At 48.3% G+C, this 24,775-nt stretch overlaps 1 protein-coding gene across 4 annotated transcripts in view; it reads right to left on the bottom strand.

The window, feature by feature from the left end:
• SHROOM2 (shroom family member 2) overlaps nt 1-24,775 on the bottom strand; it is a 263,864-nt gene that overhangs the window by 108,441 nt on the left and 130,648 nt on the right. Inside the window, exon 1 of one of the 4 annotated variants that reach the window (XM_032956709.2) lies at nt 10,047-10,191. The exons of the other annotated variants lie outside the window; for them this stretch is intronic. The gene's annotated coding sequence lies outside the window, so the exon portion shown is untranslated. Of the gene's footprint in view, nt 1-10,046; nt 10,192-24,775 lie in introns of those variants that run through there. 4 annotated transcript variants of the gene reach the window in all.

The following is a 24,775-nucleotide window of genomic DNA, read 5'->3' as shown; positions in this document are numbered from 1 at the left end:
GATGAGCACTGCGCAATCTTTACCTAAGCCAGGAGATCATAAATCTTGCATTCACCTTTTCCGTCCTCGACAGTACACCTCGAATGTTCTTTATTCGTTTCTACTGCTTATCGTGGTGTAACTGGTTTACGCTTAATTATGCTCGTGTCATTCAGAGGGAGCGCGCGCCATATCTTGAAACAAAAGTGGCAGATTTTTTTTTCAACGATGCAAATGGCTGTTAAATCTTTCGCGTCAAAATTGCCGAATCTTATCTCGTTCTGTCAGGCACTGACTACCTTTGTTTCCAGGAATGCTTCTGTCCCAAATGGACTCAACTAGAACACAAAGGTTTTTTTTTCATTAAACAGAAATGAAAAATGGTACGCGTGTACAAACATTCCATGCGTTAAAGTTGTGTTGAATCATTGATTCCAGTGCAAGGATTTAGGTTGGCGGTTTTCTTTGAAGAGGACGGCAGCAATGGTACCGTCACGGATAACCCTGAAGGCGGAACACTGCAGCCGAGTGCCCTGGCTTCTTTAAAAGATTGCACTTGCCGTGAAGACTGACATCCCTAATCCAGTTGGGCGCCCAATTTCACTTTAAATATAACTTCCAGAGCTGATGCGCTGCAGACTTAGGACTAGGTAGTTCTTACAAATATCCCTTAAAACACACACACACACACCGTAACATTCCTAGACTCTTAAAGCCAGGAGGAATTGGCAGAAGCGTTCATTTTATTTAACACAGACCATCATTGTTAATCGGCTGCCATTATCAATCAGTTTAAGTGAAGTTGTTTAAGTGACATATTTCACTTTTAACAACAAAAACATGAATTAAAAAATCACGTATAAGAGATGGCATATTGGGAAATAACCCCCTTCATGTTTAATTTAACTTCGAGGCAGTGTTATTGAGAAATGCGGTGACTTTGCCATTTGTGCTTGCACACCACCGCCAATCCAGTATCACCAACACTTAGAGTTTAATTCCGATTTGGGTCAACGGCAACTGCATTTACAATTCAATAACGGTTCTGTGGGAGCTTGCAACCCTGGCTAGGAATGTTTTTGTTGGTACTTCTCGCAGATTTCTACCGGCAGGGATTAAGCCTCCCCTTCTGACTGCATGAACTCTCGGAGTGGCTACAAAGGTGACACTTATAGATGGGATTGCAGAACCCTTGGCCGCATACTTTAAATAGCTGGGAATTCTTCAAGCCGGCAAGGGAGGGGGCATGTGGGAGGTGGGGGTTTGTGGAGCGCTGGGGCTGAAGCAGGGGATACAAAATCCTAGAGAAGTCAGTCTGGAGTGAGTTCTTATCTGCTGGCAATTAGCTTAAATAACATTGGAGGCACTACCCACTTAGCCTGATTTGCACACAAACATACCGATGTGCACACATGCGCCAAAATACAAAGATCCCTTTATAGCCTAAATAGACTGTTCGGGCAAGTGCTGTTAGCGAGCACCTATGAAGGCCGGCACGGCACACGAGGGGGTAGGTGGCCAGCACCACGCCCGAACGCCTTTGTCTCCCCAGTGGCGATGTTTAACACACTGCGCCAGGTACGCATTTGAGGCTGAGTCGACCTAGGGGAGGCCCAAGACCGGTTCAGATAATTGTCACTGGTGTTGGCCGTGAGCGGGAATCGAACTCGGGTCGCCAGGTTCGTAGCGCAGCGTAGCGCCAACCACAACACTACCGCTCCCCACACACACATACCAATGTACACACATGCGCCAACACACACACATACACACAAAGACAAAACAAAGAACCCCATTTATCATCGTAGACCATAGGGTAAATTATATTTGTGAGTATGATTAAGGTCGGTAAGGCACACGAGAGTGGAGAATGACCAGCACTAAACCCGACTGCCCTGGTCTCTTCACTGTCGATCGGAAGGTTGCGAGTTCAGATCCTGTCTGGGGGTTGACTTGGCTCATCATCACTGCAGGGTCGATAAAATGAGTACAACTCTATGGGAAAGTCAAAGTGGTTGGCCTACGGGATACACTCGACACCACCATGGGAATGTGAAATGTCCATCACTGGCTGTAAAGACAAAGATCCCCGTATAGCCTTCACATAATAAGTGGGGCAAGTGCTGTTAGCGAGCACCTATGAAGGCCGGCACGGCAGACAAGGGGGTGGGTGGCCAGCACCACGGCCGGCCGCCTTTGTCTCCCCAGTGGCGATGTTCTAATATGCTGCACCAGGTACTCATTTGAGGCTGAGTCAATCTAAGGGAGGCCCAGGTCTGGTGTTGACTGTGAGCGGGAATCAAACTCGGGTCACGAGGTTCGTAGCGCAGCGTGCTAACCGTTGCACTACCACTCCCCATGGCTTGGTACACACATATATAAACATAGCTTTTTCATTATGTAAAATGTGCCATAATAAAAAACGCCATGATGTACTTGATGCAGTCCGTCATCCCTCTGGGTGCTAAACAATTAGTACAAATTTGTAGGACGTCAAAAGTAATTATCCTTTCAGATAAACAATTCTTATTTTACCAGGTAATGTCCACTGAGCGATTTAACTCTTGTTCAGTAGTGACCTGGCCACAAATGACAGCTCAACAAAGTGGCTTATCGTGTAGAAATTTCTAGCAGCCAAATACTCTAAATGCGCGTTTCTAAATATGGAGGGAAAACCCAGAGGACCGAGAGAAAATCCACGTGACCACGGTGAGAACATGCAAACTTCAAATATATCCAGGCGTCAGGGTCGGGATCGAACCCACGACCTCCTGTATACCAGGCGAGGTCGTTAACATCTCGCGATCCCGTCGTCCCATGGAAACACTGGACCCACCACGGCTACGTGGAATTTCCACCATCAGCTCAAAACTGCCAATGGAGATCATGGTCACCCGATTGCTCATTTGACCAGGGAATTTCACTTTGATCATTTGACTTCATAAACACAGTTCAACAAAGAGCACGTTGCATATGCAATACGGTACATACACACCTGGTAGTATGAAAGTTGGAATCATGATGACAGTGGCATTTAAAAGAGCAAATTACAAGGTCTGCATGCCAGCCGTGTGCTAATCTCCTGCTCTGCACACTGCAGGTATAAAAATACCCAGCTGGAATGTTGACATTTTATGCCAAACACATTCCAAGGCACGAGCCACGCGAGACTCAACAAGCAGCAGCAACAGAGCAGGATGTTTACCCCGTAATCTGTGACTACAATCCATAGTCATACCCCAGACATGTCACGGTCAGCATCCAGAACATATGGGTCCATTTTTTCTGCTTTTGGCACACGTGCACGCGCACTTAATAAGCTACTTCTACTGCTATCGCAGGCACATTGAGAGCAGAGGACTGGGAAGGGCTGGCACATTTGCCCGATGGACATGCAATGGAAATTCCAAATGTGATGTTATACAGCTTCGTGGTTAATTAGCCCACGTGCGTCCGAGACCTTGCGAGCATTCTAGACAAGTAGCAGAGCAGTAATGCATACCAGGCAATCTTAAATGCCACAGTTAGAATTCATTCCGTATAACAAAAAGCCAAATAACGAATAAGAGCTCATGTCCCACACAATGCATTTACACCACTCACCCTATTCCACCTCACTCAACACATATATAATAGTGACGGAGAAGCAGAGAAGAGTGCCCTCGCTCACAGAAATAGAGACAGCTTCCAATTTTAGCCCCGCGAGTTTACAAGTGCAAGTGCCGTGAGCGAGCACGGTCTAAAGCTGGCACAATAACGGAGCGGTCGGTGTGGCTGACACCACCACACACGCACGCACGACGACAACATTTGTCTTGCTAGGTATTGACAGCGACATGCCGCGTCAGGTCCTCACTTAAGACCGAGCCAACCCAAGGCCCAAAGATAGCTTCAGACGACCGCTGCGCACGGACAGCAGCGCAAGCCGGGTCAGTGGCAATCGCCCTCGCTCGGCGCTACCAACCGCGGCACCACCGCTCCCAACGCGGCGGCTAGCGCAGTGCGTGGAGTGGGTTCCGCAAACACCAGGCCGCGCCGTGTACACACTCGGGGGGGGGGGGACGGCGCATGGAAGCAGGCGCGCGTGCGGGCACCTACAACTTGTCGAGCGGTGAATGTTCCTGCAGTGGAAAGGCCTTCTGAAGAGCGACTCACAAAGTCAGGAGCATTGGAGAAGTGGCAGAGAGAGAGCCCCTGGTACACCCCTCCTCCCACTGTGAGCATTCCTGACGTTCCGAGGATGGCAGCCAGAGCACCCACCCCACTCACCCCACCTCACCCACGCCAGACTGCCTGCCGCCCTGTGTCCTGAGAAAGCACACGGGCGCCGAGGCACTCGGCTTCTGGGATGCTATGGTCAGCTTTCTTGCGGGGCGTGCGCGTGTGTGTCAACGCTTGTCCATACTTCCCCGCACGCGCACTGTGAGCAAGGTTAGCAATTACAAGCAAACCGGCCCACGCGTACGGACACACGTGTTCCATGATCAACTGATCAATCAAGCAAAATCAACTCCAAAACTGTGTCTGAAGGATAAGTGGATGTTAACAGAATGCAACGTGGTGCAATGTCAACCTCTTGATTTACTATTTTATTATTACAATTATGATTACAGTTGTTTACCCAGGAGAGCCTCACCAAGTCTCAATACTCTTTTTCATGATGGTGATATTGCTGTTGCAAAGGGGCAACACGGTAGTGAGATGTTAACTACCTCGCCTGGTATACAGGAGGTCGTGGGTTTGATCCCGACCCTGATGCCTGCTGAATATTTGGAGTTTGCGTGTCTCTCGCTCCGTGGTCACGTGTATTTTTCTCCGGGTTTTCCGGTTTTTCCCTTCACATTTATAAACACGTATTTAGAGTATTTGGCTGCTATAAATTTCCGCGTGAGCTATAATTTGTGACCAGGTCGTCTCTGAAAAAGAGCTATACAGCTCAGTGGGCCTTACCTGGTAAAATAAATAGTAAAATAGTAAATTAAACTACAATACAGTTAAACTATGTGTGATCCCAGTGGGCTAATGTTTCAGCATTGTGTGTGGGCCCGCAGTGCTTTATGCAACCTCTGCGAGTAAGACACCACGCCACACCGCATCCTGCATCAGTGAAGCGCAAGAACTGGTAGAAGCAGCCCATTATTTGCATTTCGTTGCTCTCGTTTCCGTATTGTGCAATGCCAGTGGAAAATTATGGGTTATTTTGGATGTCTTTATAGTTTACTGTGTGTGGCATGCCATGGAGAGGTAATAAAATATTTACGTAGCAGTTTTGCTTAAAAGATTTCCAAAGTCAAAGTGTCCTCCATGCCCGCATTCATTCTTGGGCAGCTCCTTTCTGCCCATGGCCACCAACCAGTGACAGCCGGTCCACACCTCCTTCCTACCGTTGGGGTGTCGTCTCTCCACAAGATGTGGTCACTGTTGACTTCCCAGAGTGGTAAACATGTTATTGATGCATTAGGGATGATGGGTTCAGGTGGCCGCCCGCTTCAGGGTTTTAACTCGTAACCTTCTGATTACGCGTCAAGGAGTCTGCCCCAGTGCCACGAGGCCAGAAACATGTTCACTTACATTTCACAAAGTGTGATGTAGAACAACCGTGCTAATCGCACCTCTGATGAGCACGGTTGGCTACGTATGGTGCGAAAGACGTTCAACATACAGTACATACATAGCACCTCCGGGTAGCACGATTGGCAACATACGGTGTGAAAGAAGTTCAACACGCTTACATAACACCACGCATTAGCACGGTTGGCTATGTATGGTGCGAAAAAAGTTCAACAGACATAGCACCTCTGATTCGCAAGGTTGGACACGTACGGTGCGAAAGAAGTTCAACATACGTACGTAGCAAGGCACTGAATGTTACGGCACCTTTACGAGAACAGCCAAGGTTCTGTGTGAAGCTGAGCTCGTCTGACAGGAAGGTGCTTCCCGCTCTCCCCTGACAACGGGAGAGGCTCCCATTGTGTGCAGAACCAAAAGATGCAACGAAAAATTTGTAATTCTAAAAAAGAAAAAAATTCCTTGTGCTTTTATTCAAATTGGCACAAGCACGGTTTCAATAGTGTGTATAATTCTGAATTTCAGTATAGGGAATAGGCCGTGTGCAGTGGTACACACCTGTAATCCAAACACTTGGATGTGGGACTGGTGGATGACACAGAGATTAAGCCTTTTTGAGATACCCACCTGTAGGATGACGAGGTGGTTGTTGGAGAAAGTACAACAATTAGGTTGACAACCAGTCTGTGTAAATTGTGTTGTGTTAACCGTCATATATGTGCTGGGATTTCTCCTTCTTTGGCTATGCTGGCTTTAATTTTCGATTTAAAGCTTTCGTGACTGCAAGGATTCATCTTCTTTGGTTCTTTCGGTAAAGTCACGTAGAATGAGAATAAAATAATAAATTAATAAAAATAACACAATCAAATTCTCACGACGTTTCGGCCACAACACAAGTGGCCTTCATCAGGTGAAGGGACGAGACTGTCTCGAGGACAGCGCTGTGCTCGAAACGTCGTGATAATTTTATTGTGTTATTTTATTTTATTAATTTATTATTTTATTCTCATTCTACGTGACTTTACCGAAAGAACCAGAGAAGATATTCTGGCTTTCTTTGTTCCACGTAAAAACTGTTCATAAATAGGAATTAGTCTGACATTTCCAGCAGAAACCTCCTGAAAGAGTCTTGAGATTGAGTGAGACTTTCCTTTGTATTTAGTAAAAACGACACGATCGAACCCCCACCTCCCCCAAAGAATATAACTGTTCGAATCATAACATTGGTCGTGCAGGCCTACGTATTACATTAAAACTATAGGCGTGAGAGCGAGATTAGTGTGTTTAACACGTAGGCTTTCGCGACCAGTATTATTCATAATAAAGGTTTTTGGGTTAGATCGCGTTATTTATAAAAGTGTCGCAACCCTCCACCAAACCGACACGGCCAATCAGTAAAAAATGTGTCACGTTAACAAAACGCCAATTAATTACTTCTTCAGCCCACCGGTGTGTTTGAAGAGTGAATCCACAACATTTAGGATAACGCGATCTAACTCAAAAAAACTTTATTATGAGATTAGTGCGGCCAAGCGATGAATCCAAAGGCAACGACGAATTCCCAGACGTCACCTCGGTGGTCACCCAACGGCCTTGGTGGTCACCTGGACAACGAGTCCCAAGTCCAGCACACGCTCGGGATGAGTCACACTGCGTGGCTTAGACGTCCGCTCGCTGCGGCTTTAGTAACGGGCCCGATCGGCGGACAATAAAGTAAAGAGGGCGAGAAAAATGACCGACCTTTATGAGCGCAGCGTCTCGGCACAAGAGGCAAACACTACCGCCCACTCTTTCCCCCTTTGTGTACATTGTGGGCACGCGGTTATTCAAATGACTAAAAGCGCCAAAATAAAGGTTGCATTTGGGAAAATGCGTTTTCAACTGTTTGCAGTCTTCCCTTTTTGGCGCAGGCTCAACCAGTGGCATTACTTGCCGTCCAGCACAAGAGGCTGACGTAACGGCTTCGAGCGTCTCTCCAAAAGGATGAATCTCTTCATCATCCTTGGCATTTTTAAAAAAAGCAACCCAATTTGGATAAATGTTATGCGATTCATACTTTAGCGTTCTCAGACTGGGCTCCGTGCATTATACCAAGCTTGATGGTCGAAGAATAATAATAGGCAGTCGCTCTGGCAATCCATTGTTGCAAGAGGACCTTCCCATGCCACGTTGTCCACGGACATCGTCTGAACGTATCTCACCATGCTAGTCAGTTCGTGTTGACGACCGTGGAGGACACAGCACCGATTTGGGTATCACTCACCACGGGTGTAAGCTGTGGCAAGGAATTGAACTAGGTGTCCCGGTTTATGGCACACTGCGCTATCCACAAGACATCGTGTGTTTCATCGCAAGTGATTATTTTTATCAGCAAAAAAACACGCACCGCATCAACACCACATCATGTGAGAGAAAATAAGATGTGTGTGGCATTGGCTCTGCTACTCTCCGATTGTTTTGTGCCAGCCTTGATAGGTGCTCGCTCACAGCTTTTGTACAGACAATCTACGAGGTTAAATTCAATATGGACCTGGGAGCATGTGCGTGTTAAAGGATATGTATGTGAAGAAGTGAGTACGGTATGTACAAGCATGCCTGCATGTGCCTATATGTGTGTGCACATGTGTGTGGGGAGCGATAGTGTAGCGGTTAGCGCACTGTGCTACAAACCCAGTGACCCGAGTTTCATTCCGGCTCACGGCCAACACCAGTGATCTTTATGTGAACCCGTCCTTGGCCTCCCCTAGATCGACTCAGCCTCAAACGACTACCTGGTCATTTGTGTCAATTTTGGGAGACAAAGGTGGCCGGGAGTGGTGCTGGGCACTCACCCCCTCGTAAACCGTGCCGGCCTTCATAGGTGCTCGCTAACATCACTTGCCCCAACAGTCTTTTGAGGCTATACAGGGGATCTTTGGTTTTGCCTTTGGAGTGGTAGTGCAGCGGTTAGCGTGCTGTGCTACGAACCCCCGCAACCTGGGTTTTATTCCAGCTCACGGCCAACACCAGTGACGATTATCTGAACCAATTGTAGGTATCACCTAGGTCGACTCAGCCTCAAATGAGTACCTGGTGTGTATTCTGCTACGACTCCAGAAAACAAAGTTCGGCTCTTGGCAAGTGGTACTTGAACTTATACTGGGACTTCTGTGGGCGTCAAGTCAGCCTCAAATGAGTACCTGGTGTGTATTCTGCTACGATTCTATAAAACAAAGTTCGGCTCTTGGCAAGTGGTACTGGGACTTCTATGGGCGTCAAATCAGCCTTAAATGAGTACCGTATTTGCTGTTTGGGTACGGTGCTGGTCATCCTATCTCAATGGATGCTGCGCCAATGTTAATAATAGGTGCTCCCTCGTCAGCACTTTCCTTACAGTCTAGCAGAAGCGGTGAAAGCTCTGTGATATAGTATCAATGTTCGAAGATGGCCTTGGAGTGTGCACGTGTCTCTCTGTCTTTGTGATTAAACACAAGGCGTGCGTTTGCAATGCGTGTTACGCACGCGCGCTTTCGCAGATGCAAATACCATCCCCATCCCGTGCCATTTGCGTTGCAATTTACACGTATGCGTTGCAATTTACACGTATGCCATGCACCGGGAAGTGGACGGACCTGTTGTACAGTGGCGAATTGCAGAAGTTCATGGGCTCAGGTGCCCCCCCATCCCACCCCCGTCTGTCTCAGGGTTGTCTGCTCGAGAAAAAAAAAATCTTGCCAGCCAGCCACCCCAGCAACGCAAAAAAAAACGAATGCCACCCACCAACCACCCACCAACCACCCACCAACCACCCACCCACCCACCAACCACCCACCAACCACCCACATACCAAACACCCACCCCCCACCCATCACCCACCCACCAATCACCCACCCACCAACCACCCACCAATCAACCACCCACCCATCAACCACCCACCCATCAATCACCCACCCACCATTCACCAAGCACCTGCCAAGTACCCGCCAATCACCCGCCCACCAATCACCCACCCACCAATATCCCACCTACCAACCAACCACCCACCACCCACCCACCAACCACCCACCCACCAACTCGAAGGCAATGCCCCAGGCGGGAGGGGGGGGGGGGCAAAGTCCAATGATGACACGGTTGTTTACTTTACATGAAGCGGTAGCAATTTTATCTACCACAGAGGGATGATGGGACGAATCGATGCTGGAGCAGGATTTGAACTCACAAAACTTCGAGCCATGTGTTCGAGCACTGCGTCACAGTGCTGCCGGGATGCGCGCATTAAAATTCACGTTTTCTCTTGTTTTATTTAGTACGAAACACACGCTTCGTAACAAAAAAACAATTCCCGTCCGTGAAAATGCGCGTGCGGACATAACAACAACAATTACCAAACACGATCAACCTGTCAAAACGCAAGCGGGCACACCGTACGGAGCGCGGAACTAGTATGGAGCATCGAAAGACAAACTTTTTATAAAAAATGTTTGCTCTTTAACAAAAAAAAACTACCACCCAAAACTCACCTTGGCAGAACCCTCTCATCACGGCGTCGCTGCAGCTCGTTGAGGACCTTCAGTCTCCCTTCGGGCGAGAGCCTCGCGCGGGACCCATAGGCGGACGCGGCGCGACTCGCCTACTCGGCTCGCGAAACGGAGGTGGCGCTACGGGGTGGGGCGTGTAGGTCGGGGGTGGGGCGTGTAGGTCGGGGTGGTGTGGGTTGTGTAGGTCGGGGTGGGTTGTGTAGGTCGGGGGTGGGGCGTGTAGGTCGGGGTGGTGTGGGTTGTGTAGGTCGGGGTGGGTTGTGTAGGTCGGGGTGGGTTGTGTAGGTCGGGGTGGGGCGTGTAGGTCGGGGTGGTGTGGGTTGTGTAGGTCGGGGTGGGTTGTGTAGGTCGGGGTGGGGTGTGTAGGTCGGGGTGGTATGGGTTGTGTAGGTCGGGGTGGGTTGTGTAGGTCGGGGTGGGGCGTGTAGGTCGGGGTGGTGTGGGTTGTGTAGGTCGGGGTGGGTTGTGTAGGTCGGGGTGGGTTGTGTAGGTCGGGGTGGGGCGTGTAGGTCGGGGTGGTGTGGGTTGTGTAGGTCGGGGTGGGTTGTGTAGGTCGGGGTGGGGCGTGTAGGTCGGGGTGGTGTGGGTTGTGTAGGTCGGGGTGGGTTGTGTAGGTCGGGGTGGGTTGTGTAGGTCGGGGTGGGGTGTGTAGGTCGGGGTGGTGTGGGGTGTGTAGGTCGGGGTGGTGTGAAGTGTGTAGGTCGGGGTGGTGTGGGGTGTGTAGGTCGGGGTGGGGTGGGGCATGTAGGTCGGGGTGGGGTGTGTAGGTCGGGGTCGGGGTGTGTAGGTCGGGGTGGGGGTGTGTAGGTCGGGGTGGGGGTGTGTAGGTAGGGGTGGTGTGGGTTAAGTAGGTCGGGGTGGGGTGTGTAGGTCGGGGTGGGGTGTGTAGGTCGGGGTGTGCAAGTCGGGGTTGGGGGTGTAGGTCTGCGTGGGATGGGGTGTGTAGGTCCGGGTGGGGTGGGGTGTGTAGTTCGGGGTGGGGTGTGTAGGTCGGGGTGTGCAAGTCGGGGTTGGGGGTGTAGGTCTGCGTGGGATGGGGTGTGTAGGTCGGGGTGGGGTGGGGTGTGTAGTTCGGGGTGGGGTGTGTAGGTCCGGGTGGGGTGGGGTGGGGTGTGTAGGTCGGGGTGGGTAGGTCCGGGTGGGGTGGGGTGTGTAGGTCGGGGTGGGGTGTGTAGGTCGAGGTGGGGTGTGTAGGTCGGGGTGTGTAGGTCGGGTGGGGTGTGTAGGTCGGGGTGGGGCGTGTAAGTCGGGGTGGGGGTGTGTAGGTCGGGGTGTGTAGGTGGGGGTGGTGTGGGTTATGTAGGTCGGGGTGGGGTGTGTAGGTCGGGGTGGGGTGGGGTGTGTAGGTCGGGGTGGGGTGTGTAGGTTCGGGTAGGGTGGGGTGTGTCGGTCGGGGTGGGGTGTGTAGGTCGGGGTGTGTAGGTGGGGGTGTGTAGGTGGGGGTGGGGTGTGTAGGTCGGGGTGGGGTGTGTATGTCCGGGGTGGGGTGTGTAGGTCGGGGTGTGTAGGTCGGGGTGTGTAGGTCGGGGTGTGTAGGTCGGGGTGTATAGGTCGGGGTGGGGTGTGTAGGTCGGGGTGGGGTGTGTATGTCCGGGCTGGGGCGTCGTGGTGCCGATCGCGCGCCGCGCTGCTGTCTTCCCCGCGGGCGCTACCTTTTTCTCACCGTTAAACACAAAGGACACCCTCCTCCCCTGCCGTCCCCTTCACTGCTGCCTGCGCCGTGACCAATGGGAGCGAGCGAACTCGTGCGGTCCCAGGGTGCGGAGACTCCTTCCCCCCCTCCCCCCAGACAGGAATGCGATGTCATTAGGCTCAGGCATGTCACGGCCGGGCGGCGCAGAGTCCACGGAGCGAGCAGGCGGGCCTGGAGGCCCGGGCTTCCTTCCCCCTAACGTGTCGGTTCAAACCCCGCCGCTGCCTACGGGCGCTAATTGTTTTCGCTCGTTCTCTGTCAACACACACTGCCCCCACCCCCAGCTCGCGAGTTGGTTGACAGCAGGAAACAGAAGTGACGCTCACCTGCCCCGAGCAGTTTTTTTTGTTGTGTGTGTGTGTGAAGAGGGCAGCGCCTCGTCGGGCATTGTACGTACACGTACGGGTTGTTTGTCAATCTGCTGCTGGATGAGGCTCCCCCCCCCCCCCAACTCCCATGCCTTGCGGGCCATGGAGAGATATCTGACCATACTTCACCAAGCTGCTCAGCACAGGTTGATGAAGGTGGGGGAGGAAGTGCAGAACAATGTATTTTGTCCCACTGCCCTCTGCTGCTTGCAATGCCTATCACACCTGGCTCTATCACATAGTGGTCACCCGTACGCGCACGGTCCAGGCTCAACCCGGTTGAGCTTCTGGAATCTGATTGGGTCGGGCGCAATTGCTGTCGATTTGGCGACGGGCATTTCTTAGGCCGACTAATTTCATTGATATCGCACAAATTCCAAAGTCAATTTAGCGAAAGGGTTATACCCGCATTCAATGGCAGCCCTGACTCGGGAGTGGAGATTGGACATTTCTATGGCGGGGGCCAGTCTATTCATACGACAACTGCTGTTGGTTTCCCATAGTGGTCGGTTTATCGATTACAGCAGGAAAAAAGGACTAAGTCGACCACCGATAACTATTTAAACTTGTGTATATTAAATCGTTTTTTTCGTCAATCCACTGCCATACCTTGTTGGTCATGTGGGATTATTGACGATTCTTCACCTCGCTGGTCGGTGTGGGCTGGGGAAGGGTGAGACCAGGACGAGTGCAACTATTATCTACCATTGATGTTAGCCATGGCTGAGAATTTAACTAAACTAAACTTTCTATTTTACCAGGTAAGGCCCACCGAGCTATGTAGCTCTTTTTCAGAAGTGACCTGGCCATAAATGATAGCTCAACCAAGTGTTTTATCATATGGAAATGTGTAGCAGCCAAATAATCTAAAAGCATGTTTCTAAATGTGATGGAAAAAAAAAACACACGCCCAGGGGGAGAACATACAAACTCCAAATATACAGGCATCAGGTTCGGGATCACGTCCTCCTGCATACCAGGCGAGGTAGTTAACATCTCGTCACTGCTGCCCCCCAGTGCACCAGCACTGCCCAGCCTTATTTCAGTTAAAGCTTCACTTGGATCATTATATATACGTAAATGTAAGAGGACAAAGGGTGACGTGTTTAGAGCACACACCTCATAATAGAATTGGGAGGGTTGCGGTTTGTAATCAGTGCCAGGGGCCAACGCTGGGAATGATGAAATATGTCCAAATCTGAGTTTAACTCGGGTATCCAAGGTTCATAGTAGAGTGCAGAAAGCCCTCTTCCATTGCCCCCCACCCCCGTCCATGCAAATTAGTGGAGGGGATTTGACGTAAATTATTCCGATGGCACACACTTGTCTTGTATGTGACTCATTCTCTCACACTGTTTAAAGATATGTGTGCCTTTGACGGAATAAAAATAGTTTACTGCCTGTTTAAATGGAGACCCAGGCAAGTGAAAAATGAAAAGCCAAAATGGGAAATCTAGGCAAGGGGATGACGCAAGAGGAGATGGAGTGAGGATAGCACATCGCATGCACATGCATCTGATAGTTTGTAGATGATGATGATGATGAGAAAATGACGGGCTTTCCACGTTACTGTCTACGTTTTACATGGTCACAACAAACTTAGCTATTTTGAACTTTGATACTCTGCCCAGGGTCACCGTAAACATTACTGAACAAGCGAGCGACCAGGTCTCGTGATCGACAGTCGGCTTCCGAATGGTCCGATAGGTACAAGGCTTATCCTTATACGGGGCTCCCAAAGGTATATGGCAGCAGTGAACATTGATGAGGATGAAATCGGTCTATAACTGCGTCTCCGTTTCACCACTGCCTGTTGTTGAGATGGCCACATTTTTGCAACTCTTTCAGTCTGTGGTTCTAAACGACAAAATGAAAAACACACACAGTTCTATTTGTGCTGGTGGTCTGGACAGGGCTGAGAGCCTTTTGCACGTGCAGTGCTGCACATCTCTGGTGTTGTTAAAGCGAGAAGGGGGAATGCGGGGAATCCCAGTGAGTGGCCTTCTACAAAGATCCCCCACATAGCCTGCAACAGACTGTTGAGGCAAGTGCTGTTAGCGAGCACTCTATGAAGGCCGTCACGGCACATGAGGGGGTAAGTGGCCAGCACCGCACCCGACCGCCCCTCGTCTCCCCAGTGGCGACGTATACGCACCGCACCAGCGACTCATTTGAGGCTGAGTCGGCCTAGGGGAAGCCCAGCACCGGTTCAAATAATCGTCACTGATGTTGGCCGTGAGCGGGAATCAAACTCGGGTCGCCAGGTTCGTAGCACAGCAAGCTAACCGCGACCCTACAGCTCCCCACTTCTGCGGAGCACAACACACACACACAGCCTGGGTAACGACAGCAAAGCAAGTGGAAATCACCCGAGGCCCCAAGTTACCAACAGTAGAATGGAAATAGCCAACAATCGCCTGGCCTGCTTGCTAAGACAAATGCACATGAGCGCATTTCTAATTTTAACTAGGAGCTCGACAGCCATTCACAAACGTAACAAAATCACCGTGCGTGGTTCGGAGTCAAATTTTGCAAAGCGTCTCCATGTCCTCCCACGGGTTTACGGCAGTGTTCGTCCCGAATGGCCACGAGTCCGTTGTGGAAATTCCATATTATTATGGCAGGGGCCAACATGTTACATGTACAAGCACCACATAATTTATTCTCACTAAACTTAAATTATTTTATTTTTCAGCTTAGCATCGTCAATCAGATAGGCACAACATCATCATAATATAGGGGTACCATTTTAATGAAGACTGCTTAAACTACCGGTAGAGGTGTTTATATTAACTTAACAACCTAATAGAACAACGTTCATTAATAAGAACAATACAAAAATATTCCCTTTGTAAATCCACTGCTGGATGAAGGCTTCCTCATGCTGTGCTCGGCGTGGATGTTGTTTGACTATACTTCACCACGCTGTGTGGGGGATGATGAAAGGGGAGGGCCAGGACCGGTTCAGATATCGCTCACCACTGATGCCAGCCGTGGCCAGAAATCAAACTCACATTGCGTCGCTCATAGCTTTAACCACAGAACTGTTATTTCAATATGTATAGGAATTTGAAAGTTAAAAGCTAGTGGCGAAAATAAAACAAGTTACACATATGTAACACACTGTACAGTTTCTGTAGATTCAGAGGCGCGGAAAACCACGGACAAGCGGGAAGGCAGCCAGAAGCGGCGCCAACGATTTCCCAAGCTCTGTGGCTTTATATTGAGATGTTTGCCCAACTCCATCAATGTGGTAGGAAAGCCATACATCTGGAGAAAACCCATGCATACGAGAGGGAGGGGGGGGACAAACAGATGGAACAAATGCCAGTCCATATTTCTTTTGGCGAGCCAGGGTATGGCACCTCAACGCCCATGGGATGGGAGTTTTGCAACTTTCATGCAATCCACCAAACCCTCTCCTCCAATGATAGGAGTTGTTAGTAAGTAAGGAGTTGTTAGTAAGTAAGGACTTGTCCCTTGCTTTTTATTCGACGCGTGTGCGGCGATGGCGCGGCCATCGATCGAGGGTCGAATTCTAACCGCGTTGTGTGATCGGCGTCGCGCTCGCTGAAGGTGAATGCCTTCAGGGAAGTCGTGGACTGTATACGCAACTGCGAACAATTCTTTGAGTCATTTATAACCGCTTTGCCGTTACTTATTGCCAATTATGGACTCAGACTATTGTCCTATCATCTCATAGAGTCCCTGGAACATAATAATATGCTACACAGTGGCGGTGGGGCTCGCAAAATGCCGATTTATTACTAATAAACCCCAATAATCCGATCGGGTCATTGGGGGGGCACGTGCCATCCCCCCCCCCCCCAGCCCACTGGCTCCGCCAGCGCTCTCCTCCAATGTGCAGGATTACAGGTGTGCTACAAACAAAAAGTCAACGACTTTTTATTTTATCAGGTAAGGCCAACTGAGCTATATAGGTATTTTCCAGAAGCGACCGGGCCACAAATGATAGCTCAACGAAGTGGCTTGTGGAAATCTGTAGCAGCCAAATACTGTAAAACGCATTTTTATTCTAAATGTGGAGAGTACAAACCGGAGGATCCAGAGAAAAATGCATGTGACCACGGGGAGAACATACAAACTCTAAATACACAGGTGTCAGGGTTGGGGATCGAACCCACAACCTTCCTATATACCAGGCGAGGTAATTAACATCACACCACCACGACGCCCCAGTGCACCCGCACTGCCCAGCCTCATTTCAGCTAAAGCTTCATTTAGATCATTTTATACAGACACATACATAAATGTAAGACGCAAAGGGGTGGTGCGCTTAGAGCGCACAACTCATTTTTGGAGGGTTGCGAGATAAAATCGGTGCCTGAGGCCGACACTGTGAATGATAAAATAAGTGCCACTTTGTAGGCAGTCAATGATCATTGCTCTTGAGGGTAACCTGCCCCTGTCATAAGAATGTGGAATTTACATGTCCTGCCTCTGGGGTATAAACCCAGATGAGCACAGCCCCATGCTTATTTCAGTGGGGGAAAAACCGTTGACTTGACAATATCACATGTCATTGAAAAATATAGCCATACAGTACTTTTTATGTTATGGATTTAAGTTCACTTGTAATGCCAAGAAAGTGCTCGATTTCAACAGTACAAGATATGGCTGAGCCTCTCTCCGTGTGTACATAATCGGTCATCTTTATTATCCATGCCATAAAAACCCTAAGCAAAGCATCTCCGCCTTAGCGGTGAGTGACGACCTGGTGGAGGACTGGCCACTCACTCGGCTATAAAACATCTCAATGAACAACTGGAATTCCCCCCCCCCAGCCTCCTAAAAATAACCTCCAGGCAGAGTCAGCTGGATAACAAAGAGGCTTTGAAAAACAACCAACATCAAGCGTCATAAAAACATTGGAAATATCTTTCTGAAACACAACAACCGCTCCTTCTGCTGACGATATAACCTTGGGCATGTTTCATCGGTTGACTGTGCAAGTAGATGAATACAGAAGCGACCTGGCCACAAGAATGTGGGCCATTAACTCATGCCTAGGGCCCAGTACCTTTGGATATGTTTTTTTATTCAACTGTAAACAATGGAGCCGTGTATGCGAGAGATACGTGACTCAACGCAAACAGGTATGTTTGATCACCTGGGATTTCTACATCTCAACGTGGCAGTATGCGCGGCTCACGCGGTGGACCACACTCGCTTGTGGTTGGCTGCCCGCTCAGTTTACAAGCACGCTCTGGGGGTTTAATTGTGATCCGCATACTCCGCGTTCCTCGCCGCCTCACCCCTAACACCGACAGTGTGACCAATGTGGCACAAATCAAAGTGGTTCACGTTACAAAGTCAGCTCACTGTTCGCCAGGGATTGCCCCTGTGGAATTTTCACCATTGGACCGCGAACTAAAAATCAGCACCCACCTCTAAATCCATTGACATCATCCAAAGTATAAGGAAGGAGTGAGCGGGGCTTTGGCAAGGCACGTTGCTGGAAGGAACGACGGTCAAAAATATTAACGGAGCGACAGCCAAGGAATGGAACGCGTTTTTCGTCATCCGAGGAGATGAAATTAGTTTGCGTGCAAGTGCCCAGTGGAATATTATTACATCGCAGGATCGCGAGACGCAGCATCAGCTTGTGGAGGCCGTCATCCAGCAGTAGATTGACCATAGCTGACGATGATGCTGATGACCCAATGTGAGCAAGCAGTGGCTTTGTATTCTTATAAACGATATGAACCAAACTTATGCTGTGTCGTCATCTCGACTTAGAGATTATACATACACCATAGTTTATCACTCCACATGAAACATCACAGACAGTGAAATCTGTGGGTCCATATTACCCTCGATTGTTCACTCAGTCCGTCATTCCCTCTGGCATCAACAAAACGAGCAAAATATTGTCTGGGTTTACCAGTCGTTTAATGGGCAAAATAAACCTCGCCAGAGCAATGTGGAATTTCCACCAGAGACCCAGGGCTGCCAATGTGGGCGAGAGCCTCGCCCACTGCTAGTTTGAGCAAGGAGACACTGGCGTTTGTGAATGGTTATTTACACATGTTTGTATAACACGTAGGCTTTCGCGACTAATATTATTCATAATAAATGTTTTTTGGGTTAGATCGCGTTATATATAAATGTGTCGTAACCCTCCACCACCCGACACGGCCAATCAGTAAAAAAAAGTGTCACGTTGACTATTTGTCTTTTTTCAACGTGACACTTTTTTACTGATTGGCCATGTCGGGTGGTGGAGGGTTACAACACATTTATAAATAACGCGATCTAACCCAAAAACCTTTATTATGAACATGCATGTATGTATGTTGAGCTTATTTCGCACCGTATGAAGAAAACCGTGCTAGTTAATCGGCGGTACTGGGGAAGAACAACAAACTAAAGACAGAACAATTACTGTACTCTCTTTCCACTCTCGAGATATGATCCGAAATCTGATTTTTTTTAATATGATGAGCCAGTGCTTATTACATCTGACTCATTTCTAGTCTATAAAATATTGGCCAAGGCTCAAACTAAAACTAACGATAATCGTTATTATCACTACTCGGCATTCATGTGAGAGTGAATCCACGCAGTGCCCTCTGCAGTAAATCATGCATAAACAACCCACCTAGCTGAACACAAGAGGAAGAAGAGTTATTTTCCGAGTGCACTCTGGATCCTCATGGCCCAGCTTTACCTGTTCTATGTTTAAGTCCATTGTTTGTCTCTGAATGACGAGGGCGTGTTGAAACACAGTCAACTGTGATAAAAACATCCCTTGCAAATATTGACCACTTTTTGCTGCGCTAGCATTTCCTCACGTGTGCGCGCAGGCCACGCAGCTACTAAGAATAGATCACGTTTACTGCAAGCTGTAACTGCTGCCTCCGCGGTGGGCTTACGTTGAATTTAATTCGGCCAAGTGTCAACAAGCTATATTGACTCATCTCCGCAATTAAGGATAATTTTCGCTTGACACGCGATCTCATTGCCAAGTGACGTAGTGCACAGCAGCGACAGTTTCCCGTTTCACAAAAGCAATGGGAGAGAGAGAGAGTGAGCAGGAGAATCGTAAACTAATGTGGCGACGTGCGTGATTAATTGGCACAGAGAAAAATGAGCTCAGTGGTACATGTAATGGATGCTCATTTTGTGGCATCTTCTTCCATAGACCTCTTTGCACTCTGGGAATAAAGGCAGTTTGACTTATGGTCGATAATAATTAAAACGTCTGGAACAAGTTCCATATGCTGCAGGAAATGTATGGTAATTCGCAGCATATTTATAGGCCATATTTACATATTTACACCAGTCGGCGGAGGGGGGGGGGACCTCATCTCCACTTGCAACCGAGAGGCAGTGGTGGAAATTCCACATTCCTTAGACTGGACAGGGACGTGTCTCCCTGCAGGAGGACCTCTATTGATGTCTCACAAAGCGGTGCCAATGTTATTGAACCCCGGGTGTACCGAGTCGGCCCCCTAATTGGCGTTTGAAATCGCAACCTCCCAATCGCAATTCGAGCACACATCGTGCCAATCAACCAGATCTCACACTTTACAATGCCAAGTGATAATTTTTGTGGTCGATATTGGCCACAAATTGGTCACATATGCCTCTTTGTTAATCATAAAGCCCTTTGTCGTCATTGAATGAAGGTCTCTCAATGCCTTCGTGCGGACTGGAAAAGGAGGGGGAGGAGGCAGTGTCCCCAGAACCTTTTAAGATAAACATCGCCACTGTTAACTAATAACTATTTCTCTTTTACCAAGTAAGGCCCACTGAGCTTTTTATCTGTTTTTCAAAGAAGCGACCTGGACACAAATGATTGCTCAACGAAGTGGCTTATAACGTGAAAATGTATAGCTGCCAAAGGCTCTATACGCATATTGATTTTCAATGTAGAGGGGGTAAAAAAACGAAGGACTGGGAGAAGAATCCACGCGATTAACGTTGGAGAACATGAAAACTAAAAATATTCAGGTGTCAGGGTCGGGATCGAGCCCACGACCTCCCGTTTACCAGGCGAGGTAGTTAACATCTCCCCACCATGAGGCCCCACCACTGACGTTAGCTATGGTCAGGCCCTGAACTTAGATCGCTAACCACTGTGCCGCTGTATAAAGACACAGACAACAGGTAAGGACGCAACTTGTTTTCAGAGCTCCCCTGCTAAATGAGTGTCACGGACACAAAGACCTAGTAGGGAAGCGATATCGAACTGTGCTGGCATGCGTGGCACACGACTGAATTCATTTCCCTTGGTGATGTGCAATGGGGAACCGGCAAAAACTCAACAGGGAAATGTCTCAACCATTGAAATTGCTCCCATGAAAGACATCATGCATTTTTAAACGGAGTGTGACGCAGAAGTAAAAAATTAGACTGTGATGGAGTTCGGAATGGATTAACCGTGGGCTTTTTGAATTCCAAACCACCATATCTGCCCCCTGAACCATTTTGGCAAGAAAAAAAACACATTTCAGGCCATGCCACCACAGTGGGAGAGAAGATGGGTGGGCCTTTTCTGGAAGACGCATCTGAAGTCAAGACAAAGCTGCCCAAAGAATCGGGGGGGTCCGGAGCCAAAGTACATGAAGCCTGGAGGCGTTCGTCAAATCTGACGGCTCGCGTAAAAACTCTGCGGCTTTAACGATCTGTGTCAGTGCTCCCAAGCGCCCCGTGGGGATCATTTGGCCGAAACGAAGTGGATGAGAAGCAGTTTATTTGCCTCAGAAATGTCTTCAGAAACATTCAGTTCTGCTCAAAATCAAGATGTTGGACGTGTTCCTCGGTGGGGCAAGGGTCAGGGTGTTCATCGTTTAAGGATGAATACGAAGAGTGTGGATTCAGTGTCAGGGAGTAAAGCATTCTTGTAATCGGCTTACCAAAGGTAGGTACCACGTAATCCCATTTAATTACTCCATTTTAAGTTGTTATTCAGATTACAAACACGCAGTAAATACCCATGGCTCAGTGATAGAGCGGGCGACTCGCATTCGGAAGGTTGCGAGTTCAAAGTCTGGTTGAGGGGTTACGATAGAATACCACTTTGTAGGGAAGACAACAGTGATTGCTCTATAGAAATACTCACCCCTACCATAGGAATGTGGAGTTTCCACCACTGGCTCAAGCCTGTAAACAGGAGATGAGCACCGTGTCAAGGCTCATTTGAGGAACAAATAACTGTCTTTTTATATTCTTTGGTTCTTTCGGTAAAGTCACGTAGATAGAAAAAATGAAATTAAATAAAAAAAACTACGACGTTTCAATCACAACACAAGCGTTTTTATTTTAAAATAAAAAAAAATGTTTTACTAAGTTTTTATCTTAAAATAAAAAAAACTACGACGTTTCACACGAGCGTTTTTATTTACTTTAATTTTTTTCCTATCTACGTGCCTTTACCAAAAGAAACACAGAATATGAGTTCCTGCAGTCACGGAAAGTTTAAAGTTAAAAATTTAACTTTCTTTTTAACGTTTTGATTAAAAAAATGATATACTCAAGGGGGAAATGTTGACAGCACAACAGGAAAAAAACATCATAAAGAGTATGCTAAAGTCTACAACAATAGTACTTTCCATTTTATTGATATCAAAGGTTGAAAACTTACCCATAGTAAACTCCACACTCCCCCCCCGCCCCCAAAGGCTGTATGAGAAAGGAGCCCTGGGTAATGATAATTAATGCTTCTGAAGTTAAATTACTATTGATGGAGTGCACTGTTGTTTGGACTGTGAGCACATCCCAGTTGCATTAAACATGAACAGCAAAGTGAAACTTTGGCCAGAGTAAACAACACCACCTTGCCTGTTGAAAGAGCGACTCTTGAGGGTTGGCTGGCACGTAAAATGAAGTACTGTATTGTTTTATTTCAGCCGTGCATTCAAACTTGGCAGAACGCACGCACGCACACAAAAAAAAGGGCAAACACCACAACATGAGTTATTCGCACAAACGTAAGACGCTTGAATAACTCAACCGTCATTTTTTGACGTGATGGAAGAAAACAAAAACTCAAGAGAATTCTGTAATAAAACTTCAAAAACACAAATGTGTATCTGCCGATCAAAACATGCATCTCCAGAGGGCATTGTTTGCAGTGTCCTGAGAATAGGATCGGGCTGGTTTGCATGAGAAAAGAAAATAACCCACTTTGCACAATGTAATTGTTTAAACAATAAACCCGTAAAAGTAATTACCGAATGCCTGTGTCACGCAAAAGCAATAAGTGACGTGACAGGATGCGTTCATGTAACACTAGCCATAAAACAAAGGCTCAATGATCTATTTCGCCCGATTTATTTTTCAGGTCAGGGTGTGGGCGGCATAAAACAAATTGCAGTGGTTTCCTGCTCAAATGAGCATCCACACGGTACTCATATCCTGTTTACTCTGAGGCAGTGGTGGCAATTCCTCAATGCTATGGCAGGGGTCTTTTGCATAGGACAACCACAATTTTCAGTACTTTTCCACAAAGTGGAACTCATTGATCGATCCTGGAGAGACGATGGGCCGAGTCCTTCACCCCCAACCTGGATTTGAGCTCGCAACCTTTCCGATTGCGAGCCACTCGCTCTCCCGCTGAGCCACGTGGTGATCAAAATTCAGTTAGTAAACATAAAACTCACATATTTAGCGATCAGCAAAAAAATATAAGTGCCACCTGCCTAGTATGGTGGTGGGTGGCGAGCAGCTCTGGAACTGTCGCCACTCTACTCACAATATTCCTGGGTGCCATTGACCCACTGGAGGCTGGTCTGTCTTTATTTAGCACTCGGAGGTCACGCAGAGGTTTATGACAGAGGGGAAAGACCTAAAATCGGATGGTGGGAGATGCCGAGTATTGACTGTGCAATAATTAATAATTAATTCTAGCGACAAAAAAAGAGGCGAGGCGTTGGCTGTATCAACGGTATAGTCTGCCATCGCGACCTCTCGTTTTATCTCTAATGTGTCGAATGGGGTGCCGTGGTGGTTAGATGTTAACTACATCGCCTGGTATACAGGAGGTTGTGGGTTCGATCCCGACCGTGACGCCTGCTGTATATTGGATGTCTCTCTCTCTCCGTGGACGCGTGGATTTTTCTCCGGGTACTCCGTTTTTTTTTTCCTCCACAATTAGAATGAACATGCGTTCAGAGTAATTGGCTGCTATAAATTTCCACGTGACCTATCATTTGTGATAGCCAGGTCGCTTCTGAAAAACAGCTATATATAGCTCAGTGAGCCTAATCTGGTAAAACAAAAAATAGTTTCGTTTTAAAAACCTTACCACTGAAATCCATGCTTTGTTCACGGCCAAAGCCGGCTTCTGCTTTCATGTAATCAAGCCCGGTACAGACAGTGCACACAGCACACAGGGTCCGATTCACATAGGTATTTTGACCTTCATTCTGCCGCCTCAAGGCACACCGATGGTCGACTCCGCCTTAAATATTGGGAGAGAAAAAAATATATATCTCAATCTCCAATGCACATGTGACCGATTCTGCCCAAGGACCGCACCAATCAATGTGCCACGACTGCTGGCAAAGTGGCCAGGGTTAGGGCCAAAATTGTACACATTTGCATCAATCACAATTTTGGAGGTGTATCTTGTTCAGGCAGCGCTGGGAGGGATGTGGCGGCCCCTACGAAATGCATTCGTGTGCATGTTTGTGGTGCCTCGACTTGGCAACTTTTTATCCATGTTTTCTATAGGAAATTGACAAAGATTTGGGTGCTCCAACCTTCCCGCCAAATGCCAGAATTAATACACGAGCATTTGCATGCGTGCGTGCGTGTGTGTGTGGGAAACGGTTAGTGCACCGCGCTACGAAGCTGGCGACCCGAGATTGCTTCCCGCTAATCGCCAACACCGGTGACAATTTATCTGAACCAGTCCTGGACCTTCCCTAGGTCGTCTCAACCCCAAATGAGTACTTCGTGCAATTTGCAAACATCGGCACTAGGAAGGCAAAGGCGGGCGGGCGTGGTGTTGACAACCCGCCCCCTCGTGTGCCGTGCCTTCGTAGGTGCTCGCTAACAGCACTTGCCCTGACGGTCTGTCAAGGCTATACAGGGTATATTTGCCTTTGTGTTTGCTGCGCGTGTGTGTGCGGGTGGAGGGAGCGTGCAGACGTTCTAGGATTCTCCGGGGGCGCTCCCCAGGCTCCCAATTGGCTGTAAGATTCTTTTGGAATTGGGCTGCACCTCTTCTGCAGCTTGAAGTGGGCCCCCAACTACGAAGTAAATTTCAGCGTAACATTACTTCCGTTGCGGGAATGTACATATATTCCATTGGAATTTCGCGCACGTGCGGAATAATGAATCTGTGCATGATTTGCAAAAAAAAGCCCACTTAGTTCCCTTGGTGGAAAAGGAGAGTCGTCTCACATGTGTGTGTGTGCCAGCTACAATGCGCAGGAGCACTTGCATACACTTAAGGTTGCAATTGCAGACAAGTCCGTTTCCTTTTCACGGTGCCTGAGGTTTGTTCTTTTAACGCAAAAGGCAATTTCAAAGTAATTCTCGAGGTATAAACCACTACATTACGGCCACTACACGAGAGGATTTGAGACTTCGACGGGAACGTTCGAGGCTACGCGCAGAGGAGTTTTGGCAACCGGTCTAATCGCACTGAAAGGAAATACGGTTCAGGTGCGAGCCTC

Source organism: Petromyzon marinus, chromosome 18, assembly GCF_048934315.1.
Source record: "Petromyzon marinus isolate PM22_M1 ecotype Great Lakes invasive population chromosome 18, UKy_Petmar_22M1.pri1.0, whole genome shotgun sequence".
Taxonomy (NCBI): domain Eukaryota; kingdom Metazoa; phylum Chordata; class Hyperoartia; order Petromyzontiformes; family Petromyzontidae; genus Petromyzon; species Petromyzon marinus.
This window is presented reverse-complemented; position numbering and strand designations above follow the sequence as displayed.